At 38.9% G+C, this 26555-nt stretch overlaps 1 protein-coding gene across 1 annotated transcript in view; it reads right to left on the bottom strand.

The window, feature by feature from the left end:
• The window catches only part of PDZRN3 (PDZ domain containing ring finger 3), a 241667-nt gene that overhangs the window by 192739 nt on the left and 22373 nt on the right, over nt 1–26555 (bottom strand). The gene's annotated exons all lie outside the window — the stretch shown is intronic.

The following is a 26555-nucleotide window of genomic DNA, read 5'->3' on the forward strand; positions in this document are numbered from 1 at the left end:
AGACTGGGTCCAGCCCCAGCTCTGCAGCCATCAGATGACGGAATAGGAACAGGTCCTTCGGCTCTGTATGCCCCTGTTTTCTCATTAGACAAGTAGGAGACTGAATTAACTGATCCCTGAGTTTTAAAATTTTTCCTATGATTCTTTATGGTGATCCAACCAATTTTTGCATATTACCTAAGTAGTGAGCCTCTTAACAAATGTATATTTGACTGCCAAAACTTAGAGTCACATAATTTGAAAGTTCAGGAGAAATATCATGGAAAGAAAGAGAGAGACGGGCAGAGAGATGAGAAAAGGAGGACAGGAGAAAAAGAGAAAAATCAAGCGAAGTCATCTTCAGTTATGTTGCTATCATTCTGCAGGGAGTTACTATATGTGGAAGAAATTACGCACATACACACGTGTGTGCATACACACACACACACACACACACACACACACACACTGGTATAGGGAGCTGCCTATTTTCTTCCAACATCTTTCCTTTACCCTTCCCTACTCCAAAATGAGGAAATGAGCTCTATCCAGTGTTAAGGATGGGAGAACACAGTCTAAATTGAGATGGATTAAAATAACAATTTACACATATGAGAGGTGTTACCCAAAGCCAATCAAAACTAAAGCTGAAATAAAGCTGATAAAGCTGATATCTATATACGTGATATAGACTGAGCGAAACTGCATCCTCAAGACCTAAGTTGCATTGTGTCCCATAATCAATCTACAAATCAAGACAACTGCTAGTGTCTCTAGGTTCCAGTGTGCCAAAGAAGAATGCCATATAGCCTGACTTTAGCAGGGACTTTACATGTACTTTTTCTTTCTGTATATAAAAAAAATCAGTGATCCCAGCTATCTAAAAGGTAGAGAAACAAGTTTTCAGGGTGATGCAAGTAGAATCCTAAGTCCCTCCAAATACTAGGAAATTTATCTTTTCAAGACAAGCATCACCACCAAACACAAGTTTCTTAAAGAGCCTGGTGAAATCATCCAGCTTTTACCTTTTTCAGTTTTGCACAATTGAACTCACTGTCCTAAATACACTTGATAGACACGAATATCTATCATGTGTGCTAAAAACGTGGGACATTACAGAACTGTCATCTTGCTGGTGTGTATTACTCTACATTTAGAGTTACAGACAAAGAAGTCAAAGTCTTAGAGATAAGTGAAATTTCTGGAGAAAGAGTGATGAGACTAAATTAGAGTAAGTAAAAAAAACAAAGCACACATTAAATCAAGCACAACCCACATTCTCAAGACACTTATTTTCAATGCCTCTATTAGCACTGATTGCAGGGCTGTCAAAACATTCATTTTTGCTGACCTTAATCTGCAATGTGATGTGATGTTTTGGGACATGACTAAATTAATACTTTTCTAAATGGAGTCACTCGCTCATGCATGGTTGATGAATCATTCTATAAGAGGTCAATTTTCATTCATTCATTTTAGCAAAGAGGGTTTTTCCCAGCTTTCAAACCCAAATTCAGAGCTTGGTATAATGTCTTTCCAAAAGCAACTTTTCAGAACAGTGAATCTAGAGGAAAGCTTGATAAACCCAAGGGATGAGAAACCCTTGCATGACTAGCTTCTGCTGTGAGTGGATCTCTGTAGAAAGTTCTACTTATGCGTCCTTTACTCACTTATGTTTTACATTGCAACACCACATGTATTCAGAGACGCAGATGTTTGTGATGACTAGGATTAATAAAGAAGAGCCCTTGGTACTTGAGGAATCCACGCTGAGCGCACCGTGTGCCGTATCTCATTTCCTCCTCCTGCCAGAGAGCTTCCCTTTTTCCACCCTGCTCTCTGTCCCCAGGGAGGATACCTTGTATAGAATGGTTCTCTGGTCTCCCTCACTGCCCTGGTTTCTCTAGCTGGGATCAGTCAATGGAGTACAGGAGAGGAAAACCAAGGGAGAGAGGAGAAATGCAGCCTAGATTTGGGTCCCGCCCCAAAGCTCCTTCCTGTGGGGTGACTCTTGATAGTGCTCTCTCCAGAGTGCACAGCTCCTGTCTAGACAGCCCCCTTCAACAGACTGCCTTTCTTCTAGGTTCTGGTACCTGCTTCCACTCCTGCCCTTTAAGCCCAAGCCTGGTCAGAGCGTTGCTACTAGCCCAGTTACTGCCCTATGCTCTTCTTCCTGTACCCCAGAGTTTAATAGACTATGACCCCGGAGCCAGATCCAGCCCAAAGCCTGTTTTTGTGAATCATATTACTGGAAGACACACCTGTTTGTTTAGGTACTGTCCATGGTTGCTTTCCCTCTAGAGCAGAGTTGAATAGTTGAAGCGAAAGCTACATGGCCTGCAAGGCTGAAAATATTTACCATCTGGCCCTTTACAGGAGAGGTTTGCCGACCTGTGTCCTACACTCTTCTCATATCCTTGAAAATGGTCCTTTTACTAATCTCTCTGATGGATCCTATCTTAAGTGTGCCATTTGTTGACTCCTGGGATCCTTTACGGTATGGTCCTTGACCATTCTTTCAAGGTACCTTTAGTTACTATAACTGTTCCCATTACATAGGGCAAAAGGAAATTAGAACGAAATGTTTTGATGAAAAGGAAAGGGAGAATCAGTGACAAAAAGTAAAAGCCTGGCAAGAAGGGGTAAAGAGAGAGAGAGAGAGAGAGGGCGCGTGCGAGAGAGAGATTGATTGGTTGATTTTATGGGCAAAGTGTTAAAAATTTGTCATTACACTGGGGATCCACAGGATTTCTTTATTTCAAAGATAAATTAATAGGAGCCATTAATCCAAGTTTGCTTTAGAGACCATTGAGGAGCCTGCCCCCTTTCTGCTTGGATATGAGAAATGTGAACATTTCAGTTAATGAAGCGGAAAGAGTTTAGGACAGAATTCTTTCTCCATTCTTGAACTGTGTGAAAAATTACACAGGCACTTGGTTTGCTAAAAGAGTATTACATGGTTAAACACAGTTCCTCTTAGCCAGTTCCTACTCCCTAGATTTTGAAAATTACCTCAGTAATATCTGAAGAAAAAATTTTCCAAGGTGCACTGATTTTAGAAGGTCCTTGATTTGGTCTGAATGTTGGTGTTTCCATCAAATTCATACGTTGGACTCTAATACCCAATGTGATAGTAATTAAGAGGTGGGGTCTTGGGGAGGTGGTTAAGCCATGAGGGTTCTACCCTTGAGACTAGGATTACTGCCCTTTGAAAAGAGGCTCAAGGTAGCTCCCTTGCTGCTTTCACCAAGTGAGGAGAAAGCAAGAAGGCACCATTTTGATGCAGAGAGCCTTTACTAGACATTGAATATGTCAGCACCTTGACCTTGAACTTCCCAGCCTCCAGAACTACGAACAGTACCTTTCTGTTGTTTATAAATTACTCAGTTTAAGGTATTTTATTATAACCTACATAGATAAATGGTAGTCCTACTCTGTGGGGTCTAAGACCAATAAACAGCTACCGCTAGATAATCATAAAGAGTAATCAATTTGAGTTACCAGCATGTTAGATATTTAGCATGTTAGATATGCCAAGGCCCTTACAAATACTTTACACTGTTTTTTTATTTACAGATTCCAACAAACTTATTTTAAAAGTACTATTACGATGTCCATATTTTGGATAAGAACATGGAGGTGGATAGGTGTTGAGAATTAGCCCAAATTTGTAAACGACAGAGACTACACTTTAACCAGCTTTTCTGAATGTGGCACACTGCAAGTTGTCCCTGTGTAAGAGTGAATTTCACTGAGAAGGAAGAAGCCCGCCACTGAGAATCTGACTGTAGTAAGGGCACAACTCAGAGGTTATTTTGTAAATCACTGCACCATTGTTGAGGTTTGCTCCATGGGATCTGGATACCATTAGGTATGGAGTGTGTGTGTGTGTGTGTGTATTTATATGTGGTCATATTCACATCATAATATTTAGACTAAGCTCCTTCAGACCTATACAGAAAAACTTATAACTTCAAATCTCACCAAAGCAGCCATGATTCCAGATGAACTTAACGCATGAAAGGAAGGCCTTTCACATTCCTGTTAAGTCTCCACCTATCATTTCCATGTTATTTGGTACCTCAGACCCCCAAGTCTTGCTCCTATGGGTGTTGATTTATTCAGCTGAAAAACTGAAAATCCATTTTAGAACTGAGTTGATCTTGGCTGAGGAAAAATATCAATTTTCAGAGCTTTGTCTAGGACCCTGCAAAGGACTTAAGAATTCTTCACAGAGGTTCATGAATGGTCCCAAGGAGTCTACAAGTTCCATGAAATTGTACGTGCACAAGTGAGAGGGAGAGGGGATGAGAGCCTCTGAGAATGTAAATTTTTTGGCATGAAGATCCGTAACTTTCATCAGATCCTTTTGGGGTTCTGTCCTCCCCAAACCACAAAGAATCTGAGCAGAGAGATAATGCAGTCCTCTTGTCTGTCATGCAGCCAGCTCTCACAGCCATACTGGTTTAGCCAGAGAGGCAAACACACCAGCATCTTCCCTGCTCTTCTGAACTCTCTCAAGAGTAGACTGTTTCCCATTACTCTTTGCATTACGCCTTACTCACCACTGACTCAAAGTGATCCTGTGATGTCACCAGGCACGATTTCCTACAGATGGGAACTTGACATAAAGAGCAGAAGGCTGCACTGGCCTCCATCCAAATGGTTTAGTGACTCAAGTAACAACAGAGCCTCTTCTGTGGCTGGGGCTGTTTCACCTGTGAGGCAATTTCTTGACATCCCGCCTAAGACTCAAAATAGGGCTTTTATTTAACCTTGACTTGTTTGCCTACAAAAAGTGCATATGGACCTCTTCCTATACCTCTCTGGACATCTGTGGCTGAGTAATTCTGCCTAAATGACTATGTTTTGTGTTATCGCTATTTTCCCAGAGTGTGGCTTCAATTGTATCTTGCTTTATAACAATAAAATCTACCTCGAACTAATTCTGAAATACAATGCGGCTGCCTTTGCTGTATCCAGTTAACAACTTGGATATAACATACCAGAAGCAACCAGCAACAGATTTTATTTCAGTAAAATGCCCTTTTTTGGGGAGGAGGGATACATTCTGGAGTTTGAGATTTACTCAAGTGTAAATTTCCAAAGTTCAGATCTACTCCTACGTAAGTAGAACAGACCTATGAAAAGCATAAGCAACACTCCTTCGGCAGTTTTCACAGAAAGAATCACCTGTGTGTGTGAGCAGCTTTCTCTCAAAGAGAACTGATGGTTTGCTTATGATGTTTTTTATTTTTCCTCATATTTTAAAACACATTAAACGCTCCCCATGCTATGAACATATACACCCAACCATGTTATGTTTGTCTTTGAATAAACATGACTCTACTTTTGGAAGACACATCTTTCAATAACCAGCCTTGGAATTTGTGTGAGTATGTCTGTGTGTGGGTGTGAATGTGTGATTTAGTTATTTATATTTTATTTAAGATTTCATTTCTATTTTATTCAAGATTTCTTTTCTGATTATAAAGAAGTATCTGCTTATTGTGGGAAATCCAATTTTAAAAATTGTATGAGTCTATATTATACATTCAACTTCTTGGAGTCCGAGTCCCAAGACTATAGGAAATGGGTAGAGGGACATTATTACAGTACTATTTGCAGGTCCAAAAAAATGCAGAACAATTTAAGGCTCTGTCAATGGAAGTGTCACTGAATACAGTGGACTCACATTCATATGATGCAACAGCATGCATTTATTAAAAGCAGTAAGTTACATCTGTATCTATCGGAGGAATGGACACAATATGCTATTACAGAAAACATGTAGTAAAATGAGCACAAGAGGATTGCATCTGTGTAAAGACAATGATTAAAAAAAAAAAAAAAAGCTAGACATGGTGGCTCACGTCTGTAATCCTAGCACTTTGGGAGTCCAGGACAAGCAGATGGCTTGAGTTCAGCAGTTCAAGAATATCCTGGGTAACATGGCGAAAAACCATCTCTACAAAAAACACAAGAAATTAGCTGTGTGTGGTGGCACATGCCTGTGGTACCAGCCACCCAGGAGGCGGATGTGGGAGGATCACTTGAGCCCAGGAGGTTGAGGCTGCAGTGAACCAAGATCACACCACTGCACTCCAGCCTGGGTGACAGAATGAGACCCTGTCTCAAAAAAGAAAAGAAAAACTGACATCTCATACATGTACATGTGTTTCTATTTTGTTTAATCATGAAGAAGGCTATGGAAGGCTTTGTGCTGGGCTGCAAACTGCTTACCTCAGGGTATGGGAAGAAGAAAAGGAGAGGAAGGCACGTGGAGATTTGTCTTTTTTATTTTAAAATGTCTATTGTTTCAATGATTGTGGCAACTCCACATAACATTTTAATTTGGGGGATGGCATTCGATAAAGTATTTCTTTTAAAGAAAATGAACTATACATTATAGTAAAAAAAAAAATCTGGGAAACCACTCTGCTTGCCAAGATAGACCACTGCTGGCAACTTGCTGTGTACAAATTCTCATTATTTCCTATACCTATACTAATAAAAATAAATTTTAAAACGAGGAGTATATTTTATATATATATATATACACACACACACACACACACATACACACACACATACACATAGTTGGCTAAATGTTTTTATGATGATTATTGTTTATACACACACACAGTTTTGTTTATACTTGTTCACTCAGTGAGGCTCCAATAGTCCACTAGCATGGGAGCTGGCTGGACAGAAATGTGGCATAAAGGAGAGCACACAGAGCCAGATATGGATTCGGATCCTGTCATCCCCAATGGTCAGCTGTGTGACCTCTGAGAAGGCACTTACCCTGATTCTCAGTGGTGCCACTTGTAAAGTGAGAATGATACTATGTATTATTGCAGTGTTGTGGGGACAATGAAATGAAATAGCACTTTAGGAAACAGCCCATTACTCCAACAGACACAGATATAACTCATTGGTTTTAATAAATGCATACTATTTCATCACACAGATGTGACCCCAGCTTATTCAGTGATACTTCTACTGACATATCCTTACATTATTTTGCATTTTTTGGACCAGCTCACTGCCTGAGCTCATTGTGTATGTACTCAACTGCATATAGGAGCCACTCAACAATGGAAACTATCAATAATCATAATGTGATAATGTCACTGAGGACTTGCTATTTACTAAGAACTCTTCTAACAGCCCCTAAAATCTCAAGATATATTAATTCATTTAAATCAGCACACCTAACTTATGAGATAAGAACTGTCGTGCTCATATTTCAGGCAAGAACATGAAGGGCCAGAAAATTTAAGGAACTAGCCCAAGGCTACATAGCAAAAATATCAGAGCTGGGATTCAAACCCACACAGCTAGCTTACCCTTATCCACTACACATATTGCTGCTCAATGCTATGACTGAGGTAGAATTTTATGGAAGTAAATTCTTCCTACACAAGCACTTCCATGGACCATGTAATAACAGATTAACTATACGGCAAAAATGGCCTCAGGCTAGCAGTTGATATTCTCAGCACTGGTTTCGAGACCTTTTCACCTGGGAACAGAGCGTGAACTCCGCTAGATACCCGACACTAGCCCACTGTGATATTCTGCACCCTCCTCCCACTCTCCCTATGTGTCCATCTGGTCACACTCTGCCAAGGAGACATGGCAGCCAGGAGCTTCTCTTTCCCCCATAAGCCCCTTCAGCACCCAAAACAAAATTTAACAACAGCAAGGGAGAAAACTCTGCGAGTCAAATAGGACAGGATGGCCTCTGGTCTATACTCACCTAAAACCATAGTAACTCACACAATCTATCACTGTAGGAGTCCACCCTCAAGTTGGCCAACTCATGACAGCGAACAGCTCACAAACGTACGATGGAAGGACTGTTCCCACATTAGACTCTGCTCATGGGAATGCCATGACCAGCTTATTAAACCTACTAGGCAACCCTAACATCATGCAAAAATAGCTTATTACCAATCTCCAGAGATCTTCGACAAGGTGTCTACCACCACTTTCAGTATTCTCCTAAATTAAATGAAAATGGCATTTTAGTTTCCTTAAATAAGGTCTAAAAGACGTCAAGTTCTAGCTTTGTCTCCTAGGTGGTCTGTAACAGGAAGCCACCAACAGTTAGCTTTATGCTTTCCCTTCCAATGCCAGGGCAGTTCTTTTCTCTCTCTGACAAGGCCAGGACATTCCCTCTGTCTAGCGTGGTAAATGAGGGGAGGAAAAAAAAGAGGAAAAAATAGCAGGCCATTTATAACTTGCAACTTTTACTTCAATGCTCTTAATGAGCAGAATCTGGCATCCTTGTTACAGGAGCACCTTCAAAGATTGCTACTGAACTTTAGGTGGCACAGGGGTTAAGTTAGGAAGGAAAGGAAAAAAAATGAATAGAGAAGAATAACCACTTCCATCTAGGAAACACGATAGCGACAGACCCTTTCACGTTGAACTTGAGTGCTAAAAACATGTTTTGTTCAACTAAGAAAGTGGCTACATTTCTAGCACAAGTTAAGTGGTGCTTCATTTAATGGTGTGGGTGTGTGGGGGGTGTGTGTGTGTGTGTGTGTGTGTATGCATATGTGTTGTGGATAAGAAAATAAAAGATGATTTAGAAAAAAGAGAAAACATTAATTAAATTTAACAAAACTACCTAGGATTTTGTTTGTTTTAAAGTCACTTGGAACAGTTCTTTTGATTCCTCTAGTGTTCTGATTTAGATTCTAGTATTACTATGGTATGTCCTTAACAGCATTCCATGGCAGTCTCTCTAAAGTAATACAAAAACTATGTTGCATTCTATCATTAATATGTTCATTCTTGGTAGAATACCAAGCTAAGCAAAATGCTACGTTAAATGCACTCAGAATTACCAATATATTTTGACATAAGCAGCTAAGTATGCAGAGAGCTTATCACTATCTTTTTAACTTTTGCAGTTGGGATATCACCCACTAAAAATGTCCATTTAAATGACTTCTGCCATCTAACACCCCAAAAGGACAGAGAAACTGCACTGGTTTTATCTTCTCCTTTACTCCTTTAGAAATCTTTAAAAAAATTTTTTTTCAAAATGAACTATTTTAATGTGAGTCCAGGCGGCCTCCACTTTGAAGAGATAACATTTCAGCTTTAAATTGGCTGGCATATAAACACACAAGCAGATGCCCCACTAACTCTAAACAATTTTAGTTTCATTTCTTGGCTGAGTGTTTAAAGCAAAAACTAAGATAGCTGCCCTTAGTTTTACCATTTTGAAGTTTAGGAATTCAAGTTTTAAATTTTCTTAGCAAATGATATTAGAAAAACAGATCAGAAATGTCTTATTAGGAAGTTTCTATTTGGTCTCTTTGTTTATATTAAGATTTACACTGTGTTCAGCATAATTGTCATTCTATGAGAATAGTCCTCTATTTTCAGCTTGTCACATTTTCTCACTAGTTCAGCACACAACACAAATCAACATTTTGGCAGACAGCTAGCAATACAAAGGTAAAATAAATCTGTTTACTACAACAGGCTTTAAACATCATCTTGCTCGTCAAAGCAAGGTTGTGGCCTGTTGGTAGGAAGCCATGAAGACCTTTCTCAAGGCCTTTGCTTAATGTCCTCATTTGCATCCACCCCCTTGCCACACCTCCACACCCCCAGAAACCCTCAGAAAGTTCCACTGTGTTTTATTGCTTCACTGAGAATTCGGTTTAATTAAGCAGCTGTGGCAAAGGAATTATTTCCTGGAAGATGTATGGAAATTCTGTGACAACAGTGACTAAACTTCTATCAAAGAAATGACGCACTCAAAATAGGTGTCAACAAAGGCATCTTCCAGAACTTAGTTGCTACTGATTTTATGTTGCCAAAACGGGTTTTGACAGGCAGATAAGATCCAAGTCAATGAAGGAAGAGAGGACAAAGGTGACCAATGTTAATTATTTTCCAAACATGGTGGCAAAGCTGGTACCTTCATAAGCAAAGAGCACAACTGCTAAAGGAAACTTACACTGTCTTGCATGGAGCCAGTTTACCAGAAATAACACAATTTCCTAAGTCTTATTGTTAAACAGGACTAAGAAAAAGGTTTACTTGAAATACAAATAATGGAATTCATAAATGCAGACTTTTAAAGTTTAGATTTTATAAAACCCAATGTGGCACACCAAAAATTAAACTCCGGATTTTCTTATGATACCATCATATTTATCTTTTTTAAAAAGAGCAAAATAAGGGATTCCTCACGATTTCTCTTTGGCAACCCCACTCATTCCCCTGCTTCTAAATAAAGGAACTCTTTACTCCTAAATTCCTCCTGACACTGGGAAAGATGTCTATTTTAACCCGCTGCTATTCCTGTATGGACAGCTGGCAGATTCCACCTGTCTGCAGGAGGTGTTGTCAAAGTATCAAATGTCCCCAAGGCCTCATGACATACTATCACCTGCCCTGAATACTTCTAATGTTAGAGTGCCTGCAGTTTTACCCTCAGAAGTTGATTGTGTGACCTGAACATCTATTTCTGAGTCAGGCGACACACATTTACTGATTGAATACTCTGTACCAGGGATGGTGCTTAGTACTGAGAATACGCGGTGTACAGAGCACAATCAATGAGTCCCTGCTCTCAAGAGCTTCCACTCAAGCAGGGCCTTCCTTGATCTTTTCCTAACTTGCAAACCTCACAGGGACACTTCACCAAGGGGGTTTCATAGATGCTGGATTCAGAGGCCTATTTAGGTGTAACTTCCCACCTTCCCACCAGAATCCAGAGTGCAGGCAATCACCACACATGCCACACAAAGCATCCACATCAAACATCAAGCTGATACAAATCTCCTCAAGTGGAGATGAAATTACCCTGCACACCAAAGCTCCACACTCAGAAATGAGTTACGCCTCCAAAGGCTGGAGCTATGTCCCTTTGTTGTAAGTCTATGATGATGCAAATGACCACCAATTAACGCCATCCATCTGTTGATGGAGTGCAGGGCCCATGAACTTTGCCTCAAGTAAGAAGTTCATAAGTGGAAAGGTGACAGGAAGAGGAGATTATTTTTACAAATATAGTCCTATATAGCCTAATATCAAACTTGACTCCATTCTTTTTGCAACAGGTTTAATTTAGTTTTGCCATGAGCAGATCCAACAGACCCCAGGGTATAATATCAGAAAGACATCTGCTGTTAACACGAAGGCACAGCTCTGTCCTCCAAAGCAGAATGTTTTCAAACTGTGGGCCACTGCCCTTTAGTGAGCCATGAAATCAACTTAGTGAGTGGCAAACGGCATTAAAAGAAACAGAATAAAATACAAATACCAGACTACATTGTATGCAGTAATGGGAAATATCTCACATGAAACATTTTTTCCATTTTTATACACATCCCAGGCCCGCTTACATCTGTGAGTGCTGCACTGGGTCACATATAAAATGTATTTCTTACTGTAGGTCAGTACCAAAAAAGTTTGCAGAATATTCTTTCAAAGAACAGTGTAGAATGAGTTGCTGTTCGAGTCATACTTACATCTATGGTTGGGCCGCACGACGGACAAATGTACATACAGTAAATAGCTACAACAAAGGTATAAAGAGAGTACAGTTTTTCAGAATTGTATAAAAACAAACAAAAGTTTATCAAAGAGGGATTCCCCAATCTCTGGTCAGTGACATTAATATTTACCTTCCTGCCTCTGAGGTTTTTAGCACTGAAAGAATTCTTCCTCTCTATAGTGGATTCTAATCTCCAAGGACTCTTCCTTTCCTCAACCTACCAAAACAAAGTAGCCACATGAAGAGTTCAGCTCAGACTGGTACATGACAGCCCTGGGCAAGCTGAAGTCAGGGAGGACTTCGCATTATTTTAGGTGACCCTGGGCTCTGCCATTTAAACGACCTTGAATGACATGATGTCATTCCACTGTCAATCTCTAATCCAAGTTATCCAGGTCACTCTATTGTCAGTCTCGAACCCATCTGCTTACATTCAGAGGACAGAGTCAATCTGGGGCAAAAATGTTTGTAACACTACTTTAAAAAAAAAAATTGTTTCTTTAAAAAAAAAAAAAGCAAAACAAACAAAACAACAACAACAAAAAAAACCAGGGATACATGTGCAGAACATTCAGGTTTGTTACATAGGTATATGTGTGCCATGGTGGTTTGCTGCATCTGTTGACCTGTCCTCTAAGTTCCCTCCCCTCACCCTCTACCCCTCAACAGGCCCTGGTGTGTGCTGTTCCTCTCTCTGTATCCATGTGTTCTCAATGTTCAGCTCCTACTCATGAGTGAGAACATGCAGTGTTTGGTTTTCTGTTCCTATGTTAGTTTGCTGGGGATGATGGCTTCCAGCTACATCCATGTCCCTGCAAAGGACATGATCTCCATTCCTTTTTATGGCTGCATAGTATTCCATGGTGTATATGTACCACATTTTCTTTATCCAGGCTATCACTGATGGGCATTTGGGTTGGTTCCATGTCTATGCCATTGTAAACAGGTAACGCCACCTTTAAAAATAAAGTTTATCCAAATGTAACATAAAGTGAACTCATCCTAAGTGTACATCTTGGTGCATTTCCACAGGTGAACACGCTCCTGAATGGGAGTCCAGATCAGGAGCAGATCTGGGCCCAGATCGGGAGCAAAATAGGACCAGCACCCTCAAAAGCCCTCCTCTGGCCTGTTTCCCACCACTGTCCTGACTTCTACTCCCACTAGTTTTGCTCTTAGACAAAGAGAAAGCAAGGCTCAAAGACCAGAGTTTTTAGCAGTCTAGTTTAAATTGACTAACTCTACATTTTCATTGTTTATTTTTACTCTTATCTTCTATTTACAACACATGACAATGACTTTCCATTTACAGTCATGACACAGTTTCTTTTTAAAATAAAGTTAAAACAATGTTGCTTTAAGAATAATGGTGAACATTTAGCAAAACAGGTGGCGCACATATAGCAAAAACTGAGCAGGTGGTGTACGACTGACTCGAGTCTGAGAAACACTTGTTTAGGTTTGATGATCGATGCAAAATGCTAAACAGGCTTCACTGACTATCCCTCACTCTGATTTTTCTCTGATGAAGGAGGACTCTTTCCATTGCCCTGTGATATATCAGAAGGACTGATTTCTTCTCTTGAATATTCATAAAACAGTTTAATGGCCATCCTCCCAGGAGATATGATGCTATTTTTATATGCTTTCGGTTTGTATTTGTCACAAGCATCATGCTTAATCAAGACTGGAAGAAGCTGACTCAGAATGAAAGGAAGCACATTGAATTTCTCTCTTCTATCTCTACTATTTTAAGTTTTAAAAGATCACCTAGAACTGGAACGGATTATTACAAAAGGCCACAAACAGCTCTTATTATTGAATCCTTTATTATTCTGATCATGACAAAAAGCAGCCAACACTTGTTGTGGGCTTATCTTTCAAACAAACTAAAGGAGAAAAGAAAAATGTTATTTAAATAGAAAACCAATTGCTTTCCTTGTCCCTTTCCCTCTGAATCAGTGTAACTCCCTGTATGTTCTGTTAAATCTGGTAAGTTTAATAGATGAGAACCTCTGAATTTCACTTATAAGATTTACTAAGTGTATCAAGCAAATTGACCTAAACTTACCTATAAATAGGCTTCACAATTAGGTCCCTACATCAAAATAAAGATTTCCTTGTCACTACTTTACATAATACCATCTGCCCAAAGGATTCTCCTTTCATTTCTTACAAAGTATTAATGAAGATTATTAAACACAGACTATATACAAAACAGCTTAAAACTTCATCCAGTTTGTCGTGGGTCTTCAAGTGACTTACACAAAATGAAGGCGAAATCTCATGAGTTACTAATGTGAAGCCAACAAGGTGCTTGTGTTCAGGCATCAATGTTCAGATTCACATATATAGTCATATAGAGTCACACATTCATATGTATTTCACAAGCTCTTTAATGCTAAGCAATCTAAAAAATATTATTTGTCAAAACACAGATTAGCTAGGCTCAGTGGCTCACACATGTAATCCCAACACTTTGGGAGGCCAAGGCAGGTGGATCACTTGAGGTCAAAAGTTCGAACCCCTCCTGGACAACATGGTGAAACCCCATCTCTACCAAAAATATTAAAATTAGTTGGGCGTGATGGGCACCTGTAATCCCATCTACTTGGGAGGCTGAAGCACAAGAATCGCTTGAGCCTGGGAGGTGGAGACTATGGTGAGCTGAGATTGCGCCACTGCATTCCAGCCTGGGGGACAAAGCAAGACTCCATCTCAGAAAAAAAAAAAAAAAAAAAAAAAAAGAAAAAGAAAAAGAAAAAGAAAAAGAAAAAAAAGCAGATTAAAAGACTGTAGCTGATATAAGTTAAAGTGTTCTCTGGAACTTCATTAAAATGCAAATACCAAGGTATAGGTAACAATTCTCTGAGAAAACAATTCTGTCTAACTTGGCACTTATTGTCCTTCCTCTGGTTAGGTCTCTCTCTATTGGTTCAACACACCAGAGGGAATTAGTCCTTTAGGTACTAAGATGCTAACTTGGGCATTTGAATGGAGAAATAATAAACATCAACAACTTTGGTACCATCATCTAAAAAGAATGTAGTTCTTTTTTCTAGTTTTCAAACTTACCTTGTAGTAAAATTAAGATGTTGTTCTGTTGAGAGTATTAAAAAGTTTTAAGCTTTCAATAAAAATGATGAAATCTTTATTCTTCTTCTCTTGCTTCTACAAATTTCTGTGTCACCAGCAATTCTATTCCAAGTCCCCCTCATATGTCAATATTATCTCACTTATGCAAGCACACTGACTCAGTTATTTCAAACAATGACACAAAGCATCAGAAATCCAATAATAATGCTGCAACAAAATCATACTTAATCCTATTTTACTTGAAGTTATCCCACTTCATTTAAACTAGAGTTTAGAACAAGTAATGAAAATATTACTGTTCCTTATGCAATTCCCATGCCCCATTAGATTCTAACACAGAAGCCACTGTATCCATTCCCAAATGATCAAACTGATAAAGATTTTGTCAAGATAATGCTTAGTATCAGTAAGGGTTTCTATATTCATCTTTATGTCTTACTGTAGTTTTCAATTTTTCTAACAATGGTGTATTACATTCATATCAAGACATAAAAAAGTTACCCTAAAAAGAAACTCAACTATTTCAATTTTAAGGGACATTTTTGCTAAAGAAAGATGAACTGTTCATTATTTTAAGAAAATCCCAATATTCCTCGTGAGTCAACATAGAAACAGAAATCGTAATGTTTTTGGCACTTTAAAAATAGCTGATATTGAGCACACAATTGTTTGACTTTATTTTTGGAACACTTATGTCAGCACATATGCAATGAATTACCATGCTGTTCACACTAAGATGTAAATTAAGAATTACTCCTGATTGATCAATTATTGTGATTTATATGGCCTTAGGAAGTGGCAGCTCTTAATCCAGATACAAAGGGTCACTAATTTCAAAAAGAAATAAAAACCATATTAAAATGGTCTACTCACAACTGTAATTTCAAGTTTATGAAACTGTGCCATATAGCCGTCATCAAAGTGTTGGCTTGCTGGAAGGTTCCTCCAGCCCAGCCTCTAAAGACCCACAGGAAACAACACAGCATAGCTAACCACCTGGTGAGCATTTATTCTGGGCCAAATTTATAGCATTCAGACACACAAGAATATTTTCTTTATTATGGCAACTTTATCCATATTTTACAGAAGAAAGCAATGCTAGAGATAAGAAGCTTCTCCAAGCTCATGAAGCTAGCAAATGGTAGAACCAGAATTCAAAAGCTGATCTGATTCCAGAGTCCTTGGCTCTTAACCTCTGCATATACTGGCTGCCTTTCTAATTAACTTGGTGTTTGTTATTTTCCTATAAACACAGGTCTCACATGTAAACTCCCTAGAGCCAGGGAGTTTACTATGTACTAGTTCTCTGGGTATCCTGACTTATCTCAATTAGGCAGAACTCAGTGCACACCCAACAAGTGAACATATGTTTACTCGTGGTTTCTCTTCCCCGTTATCCTCTTGTATCCTAAGAACTCATATAACATGAAGACATTTTAACAAGTCGCAACAATTGTATAGATCATGCTATATAATTCATCCCCTATCCAATGTTTAAAATCAATGCCTAAGCATTTTTTGGATATGGGTTGCATGTATTTGGCTAATGGATTCTCAAATCAATATGTCTGGAAACATATATCCATTTCCTAGCAAAAATCATTCTATGAAAAGAACAAAAAACTCTTTTTAAATTAGACTGTTGGCATCAATTTTGCTCCATCCCAGAGTGTCTCCAAATATTGAAAAACAAAAAATAAACGTCTTTAGCTTGTTTTAATAGCTGACTTGCATTTTTCTTTTGAGGGGTGGAGGAGTGCCTAGGAAAGCAAACACTCTTAGGCTTTAAGTTCTCCTGATCCCCAAAAGCTGTCAAATGACCCACTAGGGCTAGCAGGAAAGTGATGAAATCAGGAAATAAAGAGAATCAAAAGAGGCAGAAGGGCAGAGGGGAGTGCCACTCTCAGGAGAAAAGGGGTGAGACGCAGTTCATGTGGTCATCAAAATAGACTTAAACAGGGTAAAAGCCAGAGGTCTCCATTGAGCACTGTGGCACTTGGCATGGCAGACTCATTCCATACCAGCTGCTCTCCACTGTGAGGCTCAAAGGAATCACTAATCCTCATTAAAAGAGAGCAAGCTGCGGCAGCTACCCACACTGGAGTACTCAGAGTTCCCAGTGAAAGTGGCATAATTGCAAATCAGTGCTTGCAGCTGCCATTCTGCCCTTGCATCTTCCTATTTGCAATTCCCATTGACAATTCCTGATTGTCAACACTCTTTCCGCCTGTTCATAGTACCCTGGTCTATAGGCACTGTGCTTAGTTAGCTCCACAATGATGTCTGCCTACAGCTTTGAAGGGTTCCCCTAGTGTTCGCTCATGTTACATATACCTCAGAGATTAGCATTTAAGTCAGGTCATCCCTAACACACCTTCCAAATTCAATACAAATGCATCTGGCTCTTTTTGTGTTATAGCAACAGATGAAAGGACAGAAATTTCGTTTAAAAAAAATCAGATAAGGTTACTGCTCTCAAAACCCCCATATTTAAAGATAAGTGTCTAGATATCACATGTAAATATGACAATATAAAATATATTTGACCTGTATTATTGTCAAGAGTTTGTTTTGTTTTATTGTCCTCAGGATATTACCCAACAATTTTTTTACTTAATCGTCACTCAAAAATTTAATGCGGACATTGGTTTCTTCTAATTTATTCTTCATTTTAAAATGCTTTGTGGATCACCTAATTAAATCTTCCTATGAAAGGAAGACTTTGAGGGACAGATTTAAAACTTCTTTGGAGTCAGAACTCCCACAAAAGTACAGTGTCAATACAAAGTAAACTCTAACACGGGCAGAGGATGGGAGAGACACTCTGCCAAAGAGAAGCGCCCAATATCCTAACTGCAGGGTTTCAGCAGGAGACAGATGCCTCTGCGTTTCCATACCTGGTGCCATATGCTATGAGTCTGTAGAAATGAGAATGTTAAGTGACTTTTAAAAGGAAATCTATAAGCAGGTGTCCACTTTGTGATATTTGAAATTCAAAAGAAACTTTTAAATCACTAAGTTTTTCATTCTTACTGTTTACTGAAATATATATATATACACACACACATACATACACACATACACTTTGGAGAATTCCAACATTACAGAAATGTGGCATTAAAGTTCCCCATAATCCCACCAAACAAAATAACTATAGTAACTGTAAACTGTTCATTAGCTTAGAGTATTTTCCCCCTGCAAAGACTAATATAAATGCCTTTAAAACAAACAAATTGCATCATACCACCTTTTACTTTTTTGTTTCTACTGATTTTTCTAGTAAAAAGTGAAAAATTCTGCAGGAGTTGTAGCACTCCATACTGTCCACTCTTCACCTAAGCTTTATGTTTATCTGACCAGTATAAAGTGATGTACGTTAGAAATATATTCACTGAAAGGCTAGTTTTCATAGGAAAATAAGGAAAATAATGGCAGTAATAAATATAACAAAGCCCATACATCACACAATAAGCTATCCATAGTCATTAGGAAGAAATTAATACATAATATATTGTTTAAGGCAACCATGGATTAAAGGGGGACTATTTAGTTTTAATTGGTCACATTGTTAATTCTGGAAAGTATGTCTCTATGAAAGAGTTTAAGATTTTCTCAATAATTCCATTTGCAGCTCCACATTCTTGCTGATATACATAAATAAGAAGAAAACAGATCTCAGAAATGTTTTTGGTAACTTCTATATTTGGCTTTAAGTTCTTGCATCCTGTACAAAAATTTTAATTTGAAATAACAATTCTCCACCTTTGTACTTAATTGCAAAAATCCTTTACTTACATTGTTTCCTTGGTACACCCAGACAGCATGACAGGTAGGAAAGACAAGCAGTAAATACTCCTCCCATTCTAGAGATGAAGACTCAACATTTAGAATCCCAACACCAGAGTGAATACCTGGGTGGAGACCTAAACCTGGGTCTCCTGATTTAAATCTTTTTTTTTTTTTTTTTGAGACGGAGTCTTGCTCTGTCACCCAGGCTGGAGTGCAGTGGCATGATCTCGGCTCACTGCAAGCTCCACCTCCCGGGTTCACGCCATTCTCCTGCCTCAGCCTCCCAAGTAGCTGAGACTACAGGCGCCTGCCACATGGTTCTTTCAATTTCAACATGTCCCTTCTAATAGTAAGGAGATATGCTACATTTCAGAGAAGCCTTACCTAATGGTGTTAGAGTCTTCTGTTGCTGTAGTAAAGACTATTAAGGTAAAGTGAAAGTGATAAAAGCGGCTAAATTGGGGAATAGGAGAGGGGAAAATATGATATTCACTTTATTTTACATGTGAAGACTAAAAAAATGGAGATGGACTGACTTAGAGTGCAGCTATGCTAGTGAAAAGAGTGTCATTACTATCAAATGACAATGCAATAGTGTCAAAAACATAATTTAAGTGAGTCCATCCAGAGACGACAAATATACAGCAAAAAATGTCACCCTTCCCCTTGTTTGTGTGCCCATGACAAATATCACTAAATGATCACAATGCTCATGTGCACTCAATCCAGGAATGGCCTCAGAATTTTTTGACACCATAATCCAAAGTGATGTTACTATCATTGTATATACTGAAATTGATTTATAAGATGTAACTCTAGTTTCTACCTTTGGAAATGGCGAGTTGGAGTCCATTACTAACAACTGATCTCTAAAATCTGCTAGAATTTTCTAAATGCAGCTTGAATTATATCAAGTTTCTTTCATCAAAACAGAATATTTGGGTAACCAAGACAACAGTTAGAGATTTCAAATTAACATGAATAGGTTTTACTTCTTAAATGGATAACTGCTACCAAACTTTTCATACTCCTTTGCTGAATATGGTAAATGGTTATCAGTCCCTGTGGAGGAGAGCAGTATAGCCTCGTGTGTTTATTTCTAACATTAACCAAAAATGGATTATGCATATCTGTGCCTGTTTAGCAAAATAAGTTTCCTGTATACAGTTAAGCAAGAAATATCAAGCCTTTCTTACTCCTACAATGAAAAGAAACTATCATTACAAAATCATTCGGTTTACAGCATATTTTTTCTCCAAAATCAAACCAAACATTAAAACATTTTAAACAATTTTCACCAATAATTTTTTAATCCACTGATAACGTCTAAGCAAAGATCACAGATTTAATTCAAAGGAGAAAAGCAAATGGATCAGTGTTTTAAAAAGGACTCCCCTAAGAATTACAAACTGGATTACAAACTGACTTGGACTGACCAATTAGAGGTATTGATATAGGCATAGTTTCCAAGATATACAGATAGATGAATGCAGAAAGACAGATGTATATGTTATTACCATAGTGCACATATACATGTGTTTATATTACATATTTACATTTTCTGGCTCTATCTGCTAAAGGTGCCTAGAAGCAATGAAATCTCAATCATAATGAGCACCCTAGCACACATGTTGGTTTCTAAACACTATTCTCCACTAAATGAAGCTGGAGGTCCTTGAAAAAAAAGGACACATCAGAAGTGGGACAAGGACAGAAGATTAACCTGGAGTATCTTGTGCCAGGAAATAGGAAAGTGCTCAAAACATGATGAGAACATGTCAAAAAAAAACACAGGTTAAAAGCTTGAAAGAGCTCCATTTGGCCAAAACCTGGCCAATGTGACCACCAAATTATAAAAACTCATGAGTCCATGTTGATAGAGAAAGAGACAGACAGATAAACAGATTAAATAGGGGAAAAAGGAATACTCCTTCTTATAGTAGAAAGTCAACTAATGTGGAAGGAGTGGAGTTAGAAAAATCACCATTTGTCAATCACCACAATAGTAGATTCAACCAAACACAGTCAATGGATGATAAAACCAGTGTGTGACAGTTTGAGGAGTAGCAGGACATTTACATAGCCTCAAAGCATCTACCTAAAGGATAATTATTGATTATAAAGAAGAAAATAGTAACTTTCCAGTGGAGACAGGGAGATACGACTTTAACCGAGTGGTTCAAGTTAACATAAATAAAGGGACAAATTCACCTCAGGTGAGACCTGACATTATGTACTGAGAAGGACACGCTATCACTTCTGTGGTATTCTTGCCCATAATGTATGATCTGGATCCATCCATGAGGAAACTTCAAACAGAAATTAAGGGACAGTCTACAAAAGATCTTGTTTGGATTCTTTAAAAATATCAATGGTATGGAAGACAAAAACTGAGCAATTGTTTGTTCTAAAGTAAAGGAAACTAAATAAATACAAAAATGGAACAAAACCCATGACAGTGGTTTTATTTTGCTACAAAGGGCATCATAGGGACCACTGGCAAGATCAGAATAAATTCTGAAGATTAGATAACAGTTCTTTACCAATGTGAATTTCCTGGTCTAGATTACCATACTGTTACATAAGAGAATTTCTTATTCCTAAAAAGTTCACACTGATGAATTTAGTGATAAAGAGTAGAGAAAGAAAAGAATAAAGTAAATGTAGTCGGTGTTAATATTCGGAGAATCTGGGTCAATAGCGTACAGAAATCCATATCTATAAGTCTGAAATTATGTTGAAATGAAACATTTTTTAAAGGGGAGTCTTCTATTACTTTTTTTTTTTAAATAAAGACTCCAGCTTAATTCATATACCATTTTGCAACTTTAGTGGGTCTCAGAACAGTATCTTCTCACCTAATAATAACAAGCAGTGAAATCTCACTTTGTTCCACCAAGTAGCCTGGCTCTGGGAGGGAAAGCATTGCTAATCCTTTCTAGCTGACCCTGTAACAAACCTTGTTAGCAATGACAGTCCAACTAAACCAAAAATAAACAAAAAAAGAGAAAGATTGGTTTATACAAAAGCCTTTGAGTTTCCACAGCTTCTGTAATCATATCCTTGGGTCTTCAAATCATAACACTTGCAAGATGAATGCATATTTACAGCAGATTGTATGAAATAATGGTTATTGGGAATAGAGGGCTTAAGTCTCCCACTTTCATTGGATCCAGGGAATCAACATTGCTATCTCAAAGCAGAACAGCGTTTAACGCTACACAGACTAATTTATTACCAAATGCAAGCCTACTATAACACAAAAATGAGCTTGGTTCTCCAAGCCATACAGTTTGAAGACTGGCAAGAAATATAGATGTGGATGGCCTCTAGAAGTCTTTGAGAAAGAATTTCAGTGGAGTTGCATCAGAGGAGTGTTTAACTTATAGGCAAGTCATGCCAAAAACAAAAAACAAAAAAAGTGGAGAGATAAATAATATATTGAATAGCACATGCCTCAAAGTGAATTTGCTGGTTTCTGTTTTTCTTTTCTTTTTTTTCTTTTCTTTTTTTTTTTTTTGAGACGGAGTCTCACTCTGTCCCCCAGGCTGGAGTACAGTGGTGCGATCTTGGCTCACTGCAAGCTCCACCTCCCGGGTTCACACCATTCTCCTGCCTCAGCCTCCTGAGTAGCTGGGACTACAGGTGCCCACCACAATGCCCCGCTAATTTTTTTGTATTTTTAGTAGAGATAGGGTTTCACTGTTTTAGCCAGGATGGTCTCGATTTCCTGGCCTTCTCATCCGCCCACCTCGGCCTCCCAAAATGCTGGGATTACAGGCATGAGCCACCACGCCTGGCCGAATTTGCTGGTTTCTTAGTAGGTCTCAGTTTCTCGGTGTTTTATCAGTGTAAGCATTTTGCCAAATGAGGTATTCACAGAACAAGCCAAACACTCCATATGGTAGTCAACTGAGAGACAGTGAAGTGATCCAATGCTGTGCAAAACCAGCTGGCTGGACTTACAAAGAGATGGTATGTTCTCCACGTGGCACCTCTCCCAAGATAATTTTGAGGGTAATAATGGCCTTATGTGATTTTTCACCTTTTTGTCCTCTCCTAAATAACTTTCAGTAGAATAAGATTGGCCTAAAGTAGACTCCAGAGTCCACAGAGAAAGGTGGTGTGTTTGTGGATGAGAAAATCTGCTTCAGTTGGATAACCCACACTTTGGGCACAGGGAAAAATTTTTCCAAAGGTCTCAAACTATTTGAAAGAATATGAGCATAGTTTCTTTAAGAAATCTGGTGATATTAAAGTATAGGAGCCTTACATTGTCTTTAAAATGTAAAAGAAGCAGAAAAACAAAAGGCACTGAGATATTTACAGTTTTGAATGAATACTAAAGACATCAAAGAGAAATTAAAGTTAGTTTTCTAAATGCAATAAGTATATGCAATCAAAGGTGGAGTCAGAAGTCGTAAAAAGGACCGGGGCAGCTCACAGGTAAGAGGGGTGCCGGGAAGACACAAAAAAATCACAAGCCAATACTGAGTAAGTCAGAACTTGCTAAATCTCAGTACCAAACGTGAGATGGAATAGGTACGACCAAAGTCTGCCCAACAAGCCCAGGGCAGATGGACACACAGGATTCTGGGGGACAGCATGGGCCCTCCAGCCATGTGGGTTGGGAGGGCACTTAATCTAAGGGGGCCCCAGATTCCCAGCCACAGCCCCAGGACAGGCCAGCTCAGGCTTTTTTATCAGGCCTTGGGAGCACTCGTGCAGGGAATCCAGTTAGGGGACATCAGGTAGGCAGTCTAGCTGGAAGAGAGGGATATTGACAACCTTGTCTCTGAGCAACTCAATTTCTATCCCAAAGTTTTGGAATAAGTCAACCCTCTACCTCAGTGATTGTTCCTGATGCCCCTGTCACTCCCCAGTGGGAGTTTCAACAATCTGCAGGGGCAGTTTTCACCATCACAACAATAGGGGTATGTGCCAGAGATGACATGAAGAATCTCCTGCAATGAAGAATGGTTCTGCCTCCAGCACAACTTTCACATATCCCACCAGATAGTCATGAAGATAAAATGACAAGCTTTTTATAATTACCTGAGCATAGACCTAACTCTGTTTTGCATATAAACACAAAAGAGTTTTCTGCAGTGTAAATATACACACATTGTACACCCACATCCACAGCAGCATTATTCAAGACAACCAGAAGATCAAAGCAACCCAAGTGTCCATCACTGGCTGAATGGACAAAATGTGGTAAATACAGACAACAGAATGTTATTTAGCCTTAAAGGGGAAGAAAATTATAACATGCTAAACAACCTTGAGGACATTACGCTAACTGAAATAAGGCAGTCAGAAAAGGCAAATACTACATGATTCCGTCTATAAATCAAATTCCTAGAGACAGAAAGTGGAATGGTGGTTGCTAGGAGTTGAGGTGGGGAGGGTGTTAGTATTCAGGGGGTATAGTTTCAGTTGAGGAAGATGAAAAAGTTCTGGAGATGGATGGTGGTACAGGTTCTGCAACATAAATCAGTGTAGTTTATGCCACTGCACTGTCACTTAAAATGGTTAAAATGGTAAATTTTGTTATGTATATTTTACCACATGTATGTCTTGCCATATATACATATACACACACAGACGTTTCAAGGAAAGAAACTCTTGTATAAATCACAGCAACACTGTAGTTGCCTGTGTCAGAACTTAACCATGACCTGTTCACCACCATGGAAATTCACATCCTGTACAGCAAGGCCATTCACGATGCCTGGGCCACCAGCAGCAGCCTCTTGTATCTGCCAGCATCTGCAGCCACATGAGGCGCATCCCAGCGAGTCCATACAGAGGTGCGAGCATCTGACAGTGCCATGGTGTCGTCTAGCGTCACTGTGCCAGAACACTGGCATATTGATATATTTTATTATAAATTATCTTCCTTTGATTTTCTTTTATGCTACAGCCATATATTTTTACAATTATTTGTGTATGTATGCATATAAATGTTACTTGTAAATTTCATTTCACCACAGTATTGGTGGAATTCCAAAATGTTTCTTATAAAAAACAGGGAGGAGCTGGGCTGGCACTGATGTGGGTGAGAGCCACTGCCCTGGACTCAGAGAATAGATACCATTAAGAGCAGAGGAACTCTGCAGCAAAGAAAAGACTCAATTAGTATCTCTAGATTTAATAATACCCCTTTGCAACAATTAAGGGTCTTATGGTGAAGATCTGGTGGTGGTTCGCCCACTCCCCTGAAAAAGAAAACATATGGTGGAAAACTAGAGACTCTGACTCTTCTTAGTGATGAAACACACACATACACACACACACACACATTCTCTCTCTCTCTCTCTCCCTTTCTCTCTCTCTCTTAAAAATAATCACACTCATGCCTCCTGGTAATAAACTCAGACACAGACGAGGTAAACCAGAGAACATATTTTCAGTCATGGGAATCACTGTATCATGTCAAAAAAGATTAGAATTTGACTGCAAAGGGTACAATGTGTCAATTGCAATTACACATATATCGTTTCTCTATTGTGGTCATCCTTCTTTCCATCTCAACACCGAGACATGATTAATATTTTACATACTGTCCAAAAGAGGAATGTGACTTACCAGAAACCGTACTGAACATTTCAAATACAAATCATCCTTTGCCAAGAGAAAATCCTGCCCAGCTGTAGATTTCTCATTTGCAAAACATAAGAGCAATGAAATTCCATTACTTAGAGAAACTGGCTGTTCCACCAAACCCTTGGCAACGGAAGCTGTACTTATCTTTTTGAACAATAGTCTCAGAAAATGTATTCACTCTCAAAAAAGACAGCAAGTAACGCATTTGAGCTCTTAGGAAAGCACTCTTGCCCAAGCAAATTCCTGTTTGCTCTCCTGACCTGGGAAGTATAAAGACTGACTCTAAACCATGCAGCAAAAAAGCTCCAAGTTTAAGAACCCTTCAAACATTCAAAGGGGATGCAACAATATTAATAATCTCCTTAAAATAAAATCAAGTGTCATTTTAACATGTAAGTTAGCACATCGCACTCCCTCCCTCAGAGGAGGGAGCCTTACACCCTAACTAGTTCAGTTTGCTTTCCCTGTGAGATTTAACTGTGTATTTTCCTGAGGATTTTAAATTATCCTGAAGCATACTGCACATTGCACAATGTGTCCAGATGAGACTGGAAACGCAAGACTTTGTTCTCTGTCCTGCTGAGGCTCCTTTCCCCAGGAGAAGCCTGTGGCCACATTCCAGTGAGTGACATGAACCTCACTTATGGCTTAGCTCATGGTCCTAGCTCCCACTCAGTCTGAAATTTTGAAATGGGCCATGAAAATACTCAGGAAATACACACATTATGAAAATGCGTGTGGAAAACAAACACCCACTGGTATCAGTGGTGTTTTTCTGGTTTCTCCTATTTGCACTATATTACGGCTATGGCCCATAGGTGAATTTCTTGTGGGGTCTGGCATATCATTGCAGATTCTCAAATGTACTTTTTGCCTAATAGGAAAGCCAATCAATTTAGCCCATATACGTATCCATCCAAAGAGCGATGAAAATGGTCAAAACACCAGTAAAAATTTTATATCAAACTTTGTATCATATCAAACTCATCAAAAATTTATATCAAACTCATTTATATCAAACTTTGCAACAAGAGCCCATATGAAGAGGCAACAAATCGTTCTCTCCCTTTCAGTGACTCAGAGCATCCTAGAACACTGCAACCCTGTTACAAAGTGTTGTCTTGGTGGGGCTGAGAGATCCACTTCCCCTACATGAGTCTACAAACCTGCTATATAAAAGTCTGAAATGATGAAAGAACTGAAAATGAGTGATGATATGTGAACCCTAATATCAACCTCTGCCCGCAAATCCCTGGGCAATCAGGTTGTACACCTAACAACAGGCTAAGAGGACAAATATAATAGAGAAAACTATGCATTTGTAGAATTAAGTGTGTGCTGTGAGCTCTGAAGACATTAGAATGACTCCAAAGCTGACATAATTGTACCCTGGTAACCAATATGTACACGGTGCACAATTTGTAAAACAGGGATTGTTCATCTGGTTCTGACACCCAACTCTCCAATGGTTTCCGCGCGAAGCTGTAACTGATGCATATGAAACAGATTCAGGTCCACATGAAAAAAGCCAAATTGTGAACACTCCACT

The sequence above is a fragment of the Trachypithecus francoisi genome, unplaced genomic scaffold, assembly GCF_009764315.1.
Source record: "Trachypithecus francoisi isolate TF-2019V2 unplaced genomic scaffold, Tfra_2.0 Lachesis_group0, whole genome shotgun sequence".
Lineage (NCBI taxonomy): Eukaryota > Metazoa > Chordata > Mammalia > Primates > Cercopithecidae > Trachypithecus > Trachypithecus francoisi.